Consider the following 13,758-nt stretch of genomic DNA (forward strand, 5'->3'; position numbering starts at 1 on the left):
GAAGAAAAACTTTATTACAAGTTTAACATAACAGCAAATGTACAACGTATCGACAAGGTTTTGTCATCATCAGGTACCTTGTCAAAACCTTATCGAAACGATGTACATTTGTTGATATGTTAAACTTGTATTAAAGTTTTTCTTCATTACCCATTCAAGCCGTCTCCAACCATTTTTAGTCTCAAAGTGGGTTCCTCGTAATCGAAATTAATACTAACTTCATTTTCAACAACGAACATTTCCTTCAAATAGATGTTTTAAGTATGGGCAATCCTGTTTGCCTGTTCTTGCCAAAATATTTATGACCCAGATCGAAACACAAGCCATACAATCTTCGCTTCATCTCCCACTATACGTCGATGATACTTTTGCTGGTTTCACTTCTACAGAACACACATTAACTTTCTTTGAACACATAAACTCCATTCATCCCAACATCAAATTTACCATAGAACACGAAAACAATAAATAGTTATCTTTTCTTAGCCTCAAGATTATTAGATCGGACACCGGGTTTAAAACCAAAATTTACTGTAAGGACACACACACCAGCCTCTACACCCCCTGGAATTCCGCTCATGACACCACACAAAAACTCAATACACTGAAAAACTCATAAACACAGCCACAAGACTGTGTTCAACGGACTACATATATGAAGAAATCAAACACATAAAGCATTCCTTCATTCACTTTTCTTACGGTGCCTACTGTTCGCTTGACTCATTTATCTATCTGCCACTTTTCCAGGCTTATATATATTAAAAAAGAGGGCATCTAGATCACACTCGAGCTAGCGGGCAAATTCATGATATTTCGAGAAACTCCAGCGCGCATGCTCCCAGCGTCGCGTGATTTCCACTGTGGTAACAGTAGTTTAATAAAATTTAGAATGAAACCAATTGAAACATCGTGCAGTAAATGATGTCCGGGCATAAGTAATAAAGAGATGAGAATTTAATAACGCTTAATATAAGCAATAAACTGCTGAGAAATTACTAATGCTTAATATAAGTAATAAACTGATGATAATATAATAATGTTTGAATTTAAGTACGGTAATACTTAATAGTAGGGATCGACAAAGAATCAAAAATAATTCACGCGCCGAAAAACCACCCTATCTAATTCCTATGCGAAAAAAAACGACTATTTAAAATATTTGTTACGATATATTATGCATTTACATGCTAATAATACGCTAAAAAGATTGCTAACGTTTATGGTATAACAATTCAGAAATTTCCAAAAAAGAATTTTTTTTTGTCTATTAACTACCTACCTTATCACGTCAGCAGGGCTAGCGCCTATACGGCTCGGATTATCGCTACAAGATTTCTTCAGGTTATTTGATTGGTCTGTGGGTACACACTTTTGATATTCTGATAAAAATCCATATATGTTCTGGTATAATATAAATGGTAAACATATCATGCAGTTACTTAAATAAATTTTCAACCCAACAGATGGTGCTACATATCGATGAATAGACACGCGACAATGTCTGAAAGTAAAATATAAACTTTATAGAAGAAGAAATAAAAGTAAACAAACAAGAGTATAAAAAAATATGAGTCTTAAAATGAAATAGGGATCCTGCTATAAAAAGTAATGTAACAAGAATTAAAACCACACTCACAATTTTATAATATTTAATCCCTACTTTGGCAGCTTTATACACTTATCAGTAGGCCAAAGTAAGGATTACATTTTATAACTTTCTGATTGTGGTTTTTATTATTATTTCATTACTTTTTATACAGGATCCCAACTTAATTTTGAATTTCACAAATTTCTAGTGCTCTTCTTTAAGTAATAAACTGATGAGAATGTAATAATGCTTAATATATGTAATAAACTAGTGAGAAATTAATAATTTCTAATATCAGTAATAAACTGGTGAGAATTTAATATTTCTTAATATAAGTAATAAACAGATAGGAATTTAATAATCCTTAATATAAGTAATAAACTGAAGATAATTTAATATGAGTAATAAACAGGTGAGAATTTAATAATGCTTAATATAAGTAACAAACTGATGTAATAATCCTTAATATAAGTAACAGCTGATGGATTAAACTGGAATAGGATACTTATTTAGCCTTTACTTTATGTTATACCTGTATAAAGTATATACTTTACCTTTAGAAACTGTCGCGTGTCTATACATCGATATGTAGCGTCATCGTTTGGGTTGAAAAGATACTTAAGTACGTGCATGATACGTTTACCATTTATATTATACCTATATATATATATGGATTTTATCGGAATATCAAAAGCAGATACCCACAGACCAGTCAAGTAAGCTGGGAAAATCTTGTAGCGATAGTCCGAGCTGTCTAGGTACTAAGCCCGCTGACGTGATCAGGTAGGTAGGCTGTAGAGGAAAAAGTTGCTGTTTTAAAAATACTTAACTTGGAAATTTTAGCGACCTTTCTAGCGTACTATTAGTCTATATGCGCATTATATATCGTAAACAATACTTTGAATGGTCGGTTTTTCACTTAGAAATTCGATAGGATGTTTTTTTCGGCGCGTGAATTATTTGGAATCCTTGTCAATCCCTACTGCTCAGTACTACCGTACTTAAAATAATCTTTTTACACACCATATTTTTCTATCTCCGTTAACAAATCACGCTAGTTTCTCCAATTCACACTTCTTAATATCAGCACTGATATATTTTTTGTCCTTGGTATACACTAAATATAAAGGGAGAAAACAAAATAGGAAATTCTCAATAGCTGCGGCTGTAATTAGATCTGAAATCAGTCAAGAGATAGAGCTATGAGCTAAACGTTTGTACTTGAAAAAACAACAACTCAGAGCCATACTATGAGCCGCTATGCCGCGGATAAAACACTAGGTGTTATTATTTGCACTGTATATATTGTGGCCGGTTCTAAGTGTGGCACTTCGAAAAATAGTTCGTAGGTAATTATTGTTAACCGTTGAAACGAGGTAAATGCAGCTAGTGAGCACCGATATCATTGATACCTATTGTAAATAATTGTTAATAATTCGCTTAGTGCAAAAGAGAATCGAAATGATAAGTTTGATCTTTATCAAAATTGAAGTTTTTACAAGGTAAAAATTACTTTAATGAAATTGCAAACTACATTATATACCCATAGAAGCCTTCCTATTAGTGAAAGAACATAGGTAACAGACGAATAATGTTCCTTTATTTATGGTTCTTAGCACTTTTTGTATCTTTGCTTAGTTTTCACTGTTGAAAGAATGTGAACTACTCCACGTACATAAACGCTCATGAATGTGCATATATATATATATATTTTTTTTTCTTCTGTAAGCTGGTTTTATATGTTTCTAAGCAACAACATACTATTTTATTCTTTAAAGTTAACTGGATTAACATGGGCGCCCACAGGAAGGAGCAAGAGGGGGGCATTTGCCCCTCTTACATTTCACAAAAAATTCCACGTATTATGATGTAAATTTAACATCGTAGTTAAACTAGATATTTTTAGTAATTTTTATTAAAACTTGTGTTTGCGTTTAAGTACACATAACACATATTCTTTTAGTCTGTTGATTTACACTGTAAAGGCTGATCCCTTGCATACCCCCACTGAAAATATTTTTGTGTGTGCCCATGTGCACTAATATTATTAGTTATAAAGTTTAAAGTTCTTTTCAGTATTATTGGTATTTTTTTTTTATTGTCAGTTTTACGATTATGAAATATATTTTGAATACGGATTTAGGAATTTAGGTCTAATCTAAACCTGCTATGCTGACAGAATTCAGTAAAGATGTTATTAGAATAACAGCAAAAACATCGTTTCAGTGAACATATCGAACTGATGATTCAATATATTATGGGCTTGTGTGTTGATATATGTAATTCTTGTCAGAGCAGAATAAAAAATAGTTTATGAATTAGTGAGGCTAATTTTATAAAACAAACTATGTAGTTAGCCTTATTTCAATCAGAATTTACACTAGTAGGCCTGGCATGGACAATTGGTTATGGTGCTCGACTCGCAAATCTGCTGGATCAAGGGATTGAAATCCGTTGCCTTTTCAGGCGTGGATGTATTATAACGTGAATGTCAATCCCAATGGTCGTTGGTAAAGAGTAGCGCAAGAGTTAGCAGTGGGTGGCGATGACTAGCTGCCTTCTCTCTAGTCTATCACTTTAAAATTAGAACTGGCTAGCGCGGATTGCCCTCTAGTAACATTTTACGAAATTCAATAAGCAAATAAAACTTGTTATTAACCGTGAATGTGATTTGGTGGTAAAACTTGGGTATTTTAATAAACTAATAAATAATACTATAATTCCAAGCTACTCTTGTGCCCAGTATATCTATATACAACAAAAGTAACAAGTATATTACTTAGAACATCATTTTTGAACCATTTGTTTTGACTTTTTGTCTCACGACTTAATTTTAATGAGTGATAAATTCGATTCACGATTGCAAACTTTCAAGCTACCTGTGTTCTTTATTTATTTCAAAAGGAAATTCCATTGCACCTTGTAGAAAAATAAACCACTTCCATACTCCTAGAGGTGGATTCCTAGTGAGATCCCTGCGACGGACACAGCGCAAGTATTCCATTGCACAAGTTTGCGATAAAATAAAACAAACGAGTAAATCTACATCTGCTTTTACAGGTGCAGAGATATTGCCACAGCTGAAAAAAATAAACAAACAAACTATTTGCACCTATAATTTTAAATGTGTAATTGTTTTTCATATTAAAACTTACTGCCACAAGAACGTCATTTATACACGTTACTGTTCTCTATCGTCAACATAAAGAGCTAATGAAAGTTGTTACTCGAAAGTGCAGTTCATATTGGGTCATAGAATGGGTTTCGTATCTCAATATGAGTTTATATGTTTTCAGTTCAAGTTCGGAGCTGTACAGTTTCAAAAGTTTTCTTTCAGAAAGAAGGGAGTATAAAGCTTTCAATACAAACAAGAAAAACATTAAAGCAAGTTAAAAACTGACAGCTGTTTATCCTAAAAAGGTCACATAACTTGCGCAAGTGAAAGTCACCTACTTTGTTTACAGACTATAGTGTTTCTCTATGAGGTTTTAGTAAGACATTCAGTTCTTATGCAACATGGAAGTTTTATTACGATCCAACAAAGAGGTTCATTCCAGGACGATTTGAAGACAAGAAACAGATTCTCTAAAGCTTCTTGCTCGTCACCGAATAAAATTACATGAAATAACAAATCTGATTGGTATGTGCATGTACTTCTAAGCATCATCTCAAAAACTACTAGAAGTTAAACGTTATGCGCACTAACCTAAATAGAAAAAAGTATTTGTTTTTTTATTTCTGTAAGTTGCAAAGACATTGCTATAATTTAGAAGACAGTTTAGAGTACAAAAATGCTCAGGCTGTAAAGCTGTAAAAACCAAGAACATATTTTTTTACCATAATGTTTGGGAAATAAAAACGATTAAAGTATTACTTGATTTTGGAGGGAAGGAGGGCACGTTTCAGAAAACCGCCCTACGTCAGAGCAAACTATAACCTAAGTCTGACTAAGGGCAATTAACTGTAAAATATCCACAATATAAAATAATATTTGCGAATAATATTCAACTAAGTGTTTTGTTTTTTAAACAGTCATTTATCGCCGATGCGATTTCTCCATTTTATTTATACAACGAAAATAAGCAGTCTTACTGTAAAAAAAACATTGCTTATATGTAAAGTTACTATCGTTTATATCCACAATAACTCAAACAAACAAATCATGGGGGCAAATTTAAATGACTTTTGTCTCTGGCAAGCAACTCTTCACCCCAAATAATGTGTTAATGTAAAGCAAAATTAAATTACTTTATCACTAAATTATTTTACACACTAAAATACGCATATAACAAACATACCACATGTATCTGTTTATAAATCTACCACATCACTGACATTTAATAAAATTAATACAATTCTTGTTTATTCTCTTCTAGTGTTTGTTGGTTTCTAACCTCTGTAGACCCATGTAGATTAAGTTTCATGTTTCCAGTTGATACGAATCATGATTAATGAGAGTTAAGTCTGTAGAGAACCCAATGATGGCGACTACACGGGTAATTGAAGTCTCAGACCGGTGGTTATTTGAGTTGACAAATACGGTAAAAGTTACCACTAAAATTTTCCTGCAAGAGAATGGAATGAAAAGAAACCGTCAGAAAGTCGTGTTTACAACAGACTTCTAGGGCAATCACTGGTAATCTGATATGCGGTAACACTTAACTTTGCGTTAAAGTTATGATCTCAACACTCCTAATGTTGAGAGGTTCTGTCAAGATTTGTATTGTGAAGGTCTTTTATATATTGTGTGTGGTATTCACAAGTTAGAGCCAAACTCTTTTAGTCTATACGTCGTTCTCACAAAAGAAAGTAAATTGTATAGTTTAACTTGGTATATTTTTTTCTAGCTACACACCTTTATAATATAGTTTGATTCTAGCTGCACAAGCTAGCACCCAGGAAACTTTAGACATATTTCGACAAAATTAGTTAACAAAACCAAAATGGTCATCGAAAACATCAAGCCACATACACTCATCTAGTGTATTAGTTTGTGTATTAAAAAGTGCCTTATTAACAAGTACTAGGGAGCTAGCTCTTTAACTCAATTGGTAGAGCATTCGCCTGATGTGCGAGAGGTCTCGTGTTTAGATCAGAAGCGAGAGTGTATGTCGTGAAAAAAAAAGAAGAAAATACCACATTAGCAGCCAAATACGAAGCAGATCGCAATCGCCCAGCATTGAGAACTAGAAATGTAGACCCTGTAGTCCGCTTTCCCTTCACCAGTTTAATAAAGAAACGATGAAAGTGTCAGAGGGAGTTTGATTTTTAAAATGTGGGAAAGCTCAGAAACATCGTCTAAAGCAAAAGGTCAAATGCCTGCTTGACTGTGGTTTTCAGAAATCTTTTCATCCTTGAGCTTACAATGTATACGTCCAAAACTAGGGTCTCGAAAACTACCGCACCGATCATCACCAATCATAACTGGGTAACATTTTTAGAACTAGGCAGCATTTTTACAGCTGAGCAATAAATAAAACAATTGAAATTTCCACAAAAATTATATGTTTCAGATTTAACCAATAGAAATTACAAAAAGGAGTAAGTTTCAAGTATAAAACAATCAAAAAACGAACTTAAGAAATATTTTTTTTTTTTATTTTTTTTAGTGAAAGTCTCATGAGTGTTGCAATAGAAAAGCAAGACACTTTCATTGATAACTGCGTCTACAAAGAAGTACTTCAATAAAATCCTTTTTCTCGTGGATGGTGAACATTATTGAATGTCAAGTATAAGTGCATTATTGTAGAACTGTCAGACAATTCCAGAAAAGGCCACAGGCTCAATAGCCTTCAGCAGGAACAAACAGTTATACCTTCCCGGAGTGCGGATAGTTCTGCTAGTATGGCCAATTTGTATTATATGTGATGACTTATCTCTGTGCACCAGTGCGATAATTCAAGAACTCTTAACAATGACAGAAATTTCAGAAGGATCTTAGAAACTAATAATAGGATGAAACTCAAAATAGCTAACTTCACAATCAAGGAGCTTAGGTCTTACATTCAACAACATCCCATATAATAGGAACACAGGAATTTATGGAAAATCATAAGGAATTAGCTATGGATATTCACACGACAGTTGTTGAGGAAGAGTTTTAGAAAACATGAGTCCCCTGCAAAGTTTGGAGATAAATCAAGTGCCAATAAAGTTTCCATTCGATCAGAGTATATTAAAAGTTTTAAGACGGCTTGACTGGACTGGATAATGAAAAACCATTATTATAACTGTACGATGTTTCGACTAATAAAGTTTTTCATTACTCAGTCAAACCGTCTCAAAACTTTGATTTTCTTAAAAGTGGGTTCCTAGTTATCAAGATCAGAACATAATGTTTTATTAAAAGTCTAAAGTCTAAACGATGTAAAAGAGGGATTTTTCTTTGTTGCTCTGAGGCGATTAAGGACCGAGACAAATAAAGTTTTAGACGTTAACTTAATTTAACTACAAGCTACCAAGAGTGGTATCATGCCTATGGAATTTTCCAAAGATTTGATCCGAAACACGAGGCAAGTGCTCTACCAACTGAGCTAAAGGGGCTATCCCTTCTCTCCATAGTTAGCTAGTAATGCACTTTTTAACAACTCAAACTACTATGTGTTTACCCTTTCATAAACAAGGCACGTCCTCGGGTCTAACTTCAGGGTGTCCACAGCCACTAGTTGGGCGTCAGTGTGGTAATATGTTTTTTCTCCGTCTATTTCCTTGCCTCGGATTTGAACTCGAGATCTCTCGTTCTAGCAACAGAACTAAAAGCTAACCCTCGAGCCCTGGCTAGTTATACACTTTTTAACTACTTACTACACTAGCTCTATATTAGAAAAAGTAGCCCATCAGCATAAAAGTTGGCTTGAAGTTTATTTATATACACCCAAAAGAGAACAATTCTGCCGAGCTCTTTAGTTAGATTTATAGTGCTCAGGTTTCGTTCACGTTGTGACCAGAAATGTTTCAGTTTGAAGAAACTTTGCGCATCCTAACAAGGCTGTAGTTGAAGGCCATAGCTGATCATTTGTTTTCCATTGCTCCTTAGATACCACAAGAGAAAAGTTTTATGATCAGAATAAAAGGCATTCAAAATCTCAAGAGCTTTGATTTCCATGTAACGTATATATGATCATAACATTTTATGCAACAATTTCGAACAAATCTTCGATTTCACTATTTTTAGAAAGTCGTTGGTGCTCTTGTTTTAGTTAGCTTCACAGTGTCTCAGTGGTAAGTTTGAAGGCTTATAACACTAAAAAACGGGTTTCGATACTCGTGGTGGGCACAGCACTGATAGTTTATTATGCAGCTTTGCACTTAACAACAATGAAAACTAATTTTATAAAATTGTGTCGATTGTTGTTGTTTTTTCTTTTCTAATCGGTATATAGGCTCCTAGAAATATCTTGTAGATAAGTATATCTTATGTCGCTACTACATTTTAAAGTTACCTTTGTTGTTTGGAGAGAACTGTTATAACGATACATTTTGTGCATGCGAATCAATATAAGTAGCTCTAGTACTGGGTGTCTACTTCTATGTGAAAATTACAAACAAAGTTTCGAGCTTAGTAAATGATTTATAGCACTCATTAAAATAGTGTCCTCTTACTAAAGTAATTGAACACACACAAATACTTTATTCACAATACTTAATACATGTAAAGCAGAATTACTCAGTTGCACAAAATTATACTTCAATACATTCAATTGTTTGAATGAGTGACTCATTGATTATCAGATTCCCTTCTACTAATCGAATGTTTGAACAGATGACTCACTGATTGCTAGATCCATTTCCAACATTTAATTGTTGAATGGGAAATTCACGCATTGCCAGATCCACTTCTAACATTCAATTGTTTGGATGGTTGACACACTGATCCACTTCTAGCAGTATTAGACGTACTGAGCGCAAGTCACTTTATTTTCTTTATATATATTTTTACATCCAACTGAATAATACACGGATGAGGAATAGGTTTTGTATTTTCACTGAATCTGAGTAATGTATAAACCTTGAATTACATCTTATTCCACATACATTTCATCAGCTTCTATCGATTCTTGCTCTACAATAGATTGGCCATTAGTTTTCACTTAATCAAAGACAACGGTGCTGTACATCCTGTATCACATGCATTTCTCATAATCGGTTCATGTTTCCACATTCTTATCTCTTTTGCAACATCTTCATTAAATTTTTTCGCACTCAAATACTGTCCGTGTTTTAAATACATCAGTCTCTATTTCTTGAATATCGTCCTCCGGTGGGATAGTGGTAAATTTACAACGCTAAAATCAGTGGTTCGATTCTCCGCGGTGGACACAGCAGATAGTCCAAGTTCTAAAATAAACAGCCAAACAAATACCCATTCCATGAATCTCTAACTGTAATATAAGAGCTTCTACACCCACCTAATTGATGATATTGCTATTTTCCTTGATAATCCACGAGATAACTAGTTTTAGCATTCAGATACTTGTATTCCATAATAAAGTCTTTAATGTTTACCTTCTTCTCTGTTAGATTTTGAAATGGCTTACTACCTGTTTGAACAGTCATCATTCCAAAATTTGCTCGTTTCCTCCCCAATTGCCCAAGTTAACATTCCTCTACTGGTCTTCCAATCTAACTTTATATTGTATTTGCCAAACTAATAAAAATTATTTAGAAACATATAAACAGTACAATATACTTATGTGTAGACTAATTCCCATAAAAAAAAACAAAGAGAGAAGTTAACACTCACAATTCTGATGCGTCAGTAGATGTCCATGGTGACATTGTTCTTATTATAATAACGTAGCTTGCACGATATTTCACTGGTTTAAAACTTTGATGTCCGTTCGAAATCATTCTAATCAGCTTGGACTCGGAATTAAGTTGAACTATATAATATTTCACCGCTAACACTATTACTTTCTTGTCAATACCACAGAGTTCCGAGCTTGTTCAGCGATAGTATAGTACTTAAAAATATTGCATATTTTAACCAAAGCCATTTAACTTAGCCAAGAGATATGCGCTATACACAACTGTTTAATTATTTACGGAAGTATATGTTCAAAACTACACTTAACCACATTATGAGCGGATGAATTTGACCAAATCTTTAACTTTCTCTACCCTGCTTAATCATTAGAAGAATACATATATCAAAAATGTGATTTAATACAGCCTCCAACTAATAAAACGTACGCCACTACCTTCTACAAAACCATTACACTAGCCTTTGTTACTTGCAATTAGGGGTATACGTTATTAATTTGTTTTCATTGGCTTGGAAAAAGTCTAGATTGAGATTGATAAATGTATCTGCGACAATAAATTTAATACACTACAGGAACTCACCAATGAATACTGCCAGTTATCTGTTCCAAAAAGTTTAACATGTATATACGTGTCCAAAGTGTAGTTCGAACAAAGCAGTTTTCCATTTGCAATGAATTTTGATACTGATGTTAGAACTGTTGTTGAATAGTTTAAGCGAAGTACACGATACTGCTATACACAATATATTTAATGAAGAAACGAATATTTAATGTTAAACTCCGTTTATATAAGCACAATATATAAACTTAGTGTAAATATGATAGCCAGTAAATTAACTCTTCAGTTCAGCTTGTACGAACGTTTTTTTGTTACCTCGTTGATCGCAGTATCAAGTCTACAGAGATGTAAGTGTTTGAATAACATATAGAAATATTGTTATACAACCTAGCCACCCAAACCTTTCGTTGTTAGGCCCGAGACCATCGTTTGTAGGGATCAGTGTATCATAGAGATTTTTTAGCAGTCAAGAAAGCATTTTATTAACATTAGCACGCGAATTACTCCTTCAGCCCAGTTGGCAAGAGCTCTTGATTTTCGTCAGTATGTTAAACAGGGTGATTTCCCGTAGATATAGGTATTGGAATACAAAAAACGCGCTCGCTATGTGGTGAAAAAGATAACTATTAATGTCATGGCAGTTGTATAGGTTACAATACAGTAGTGTCTAGTACTTTACTTGTACTATTGTCATGACCAACAATTACTTTGAACCGTAGTCATGACTGGTACTTATCTCGCAGAATATTCATGGATTATATATAAAATGTATCATGATCAAGACTAGTACTTACATTTACTACTTACGTTACACCATAGCTATTGATAATAGTTAAACTGCACCTATACCAGTGTGGTGTCAAGTGTTAAACCTGTATCACAGTCGTTAACATACTTTTCTTGTATCATCAAATCTTCGACTGTAATAAGGACTGGTGTTTTACTTGTATTATTGTCCAGTCTAGTAATTAGTTTGCACCATAAGTGTGGCTATTATTTAATGATATGTTCCGTATTTAACTTGTATTATTGTCCAGTCTAGTATTGAACTTCTGTACTATTGTGGTTATCAGTTAGAGTTTAAGATCTAACTTGTACTCTAGACTAGGCTAGTTTACATTTCTAGTATATGGCGTATACCATTATGGCATTATACTTTACACTTGTGCTCTAGTCGTTGATATATTGTACCCTAGCTATACGTAGTATTTAACTTCCACTATAGTCTTGACCAGTGTGTAACTTGTGTCGTTGTCCTAGGTAGTATTTAACTTATCCCATACCTAATAGTTGGTCTGGGGCATAGTCATGGTTGGTATCTAACATATCATGACAATGGCAAAAGTTATACCGCAACCATGTTTAATAGATCACTTGTATCTTGGTAATGTTTAGTAAAAGTCCTTTCCAGTACTTATACTGCACCATTGCCATATATTGTAGTTAGATAATGCTGTAGTCATGGCTAGTATTTAATTTGTACCACTATTATGCTTAGTACTTGACTTACATCATATTCTTATCTAATGTCTAAATGTTAATATAATAAAGTATTATATTCAACTGATACTAAAGCCATGGATACTATTTGATATAGTAATAATTAGCACTTAAATGATATCATATTCGTCTCTTGTTTTTAATTTGTTTCATTGTTATGATTAATATTTAGGTTGACCATAACCATGACTAATATTTATCTCGCTCTATAGACATGGGTAGTATTGGACTTGTGATACAGCCAAGTCTAGTTCTTTAACTTATACCGTAGTCATGACAAAATTAACATGTACCATTGTATTATAGTCATAGCTAGAACTTTCATCACGGTCATGACCAGTATTTAATTTATATTGTAGATATATTTACTATTTCACGGGAATAAATTAGGTGTTTAATATTAACCTTGTATCATTGTTATACTGTTGTATATTTTATACCACAATCCTGACTTTTATTTTAACTAGCACCACAGTTATGTCTAATATTTTAAGTTTAACAAGTATTACCACCATTGCTAGTTTTAATTTGTGCAGTAGTCATTTCTAATATATAACTTCCACCATCGTTATAGGTAAGTGATGCGAAAGTAACAAATTGTGTTTCACAAGGTTCTGTACATGGAGCTATTTTTTTACGATATACATAAATGATTTATGTTATCTAAGTATAAATTGTAAATCTACTGTGTTTGCTGATGATAAAGAATTAACATTTTGCTCTGATGATATATATATATAAGAACTAAAATTTCAAATTAAAAATGATTTGCAAATAGTAGGGCATTGTTTTTTTTTAATATTATACAAAATGATAAAAATGCAACAATCTATAATAGGTGCCTCCAGTGGGACAGCGGTATGTCTGCGGACGTTCAACGCTAGAAACCGGGTTTCGATACCTGTGGTGGGCAGAGCACAGAGAGCCCTTGTGTAGCTTTGTGAATAATTAAAAACAAACTATAATAGGTATATTTTACTAACAATATTTTCTGTGAGATATTTATTAATATACAGAATATCATCATTAATAAAGAATTAAAGTTATTAGTTACAAATAAAAATTATGATTACCCTAATAAAATTACGGTAGTTAAAAAGGAGATTATAGATAAACATTTCTATTACTTAGTACCAAAATATTTATTAATTTGTCTATAATGACACAAAATAAAAATTTAACTAAACTTACGGTGCTTCTAAAATAACTTTGTGATTGAGTATAACCTGAAGAAGAAAGGTCCACCTTTCGAAATCGTTCGGGTTACAGGGTTTTTATAAAAATATAGAATACCTTTGAAGGTAATATGATGAATTATTGTTACTTTTAATCTAAATAAAATA

This window comes from Limulus polyphemus, unplaced genomic scaffold, assembly GCF_000517525.1.
Source record: "Limulus polyphemus unplaced genomic scaffold, Limulus_polyphemus-2.1.2 Scaffold208, whole genome shotgun sequence".
Classification (NCBI taxonomy): domain Eukaryota; kingdom Metazoa; phylum Arthropoda; class Merostomata; order Xiphosura; family Limulidae; genus Limulus; species Limulus polyphemus.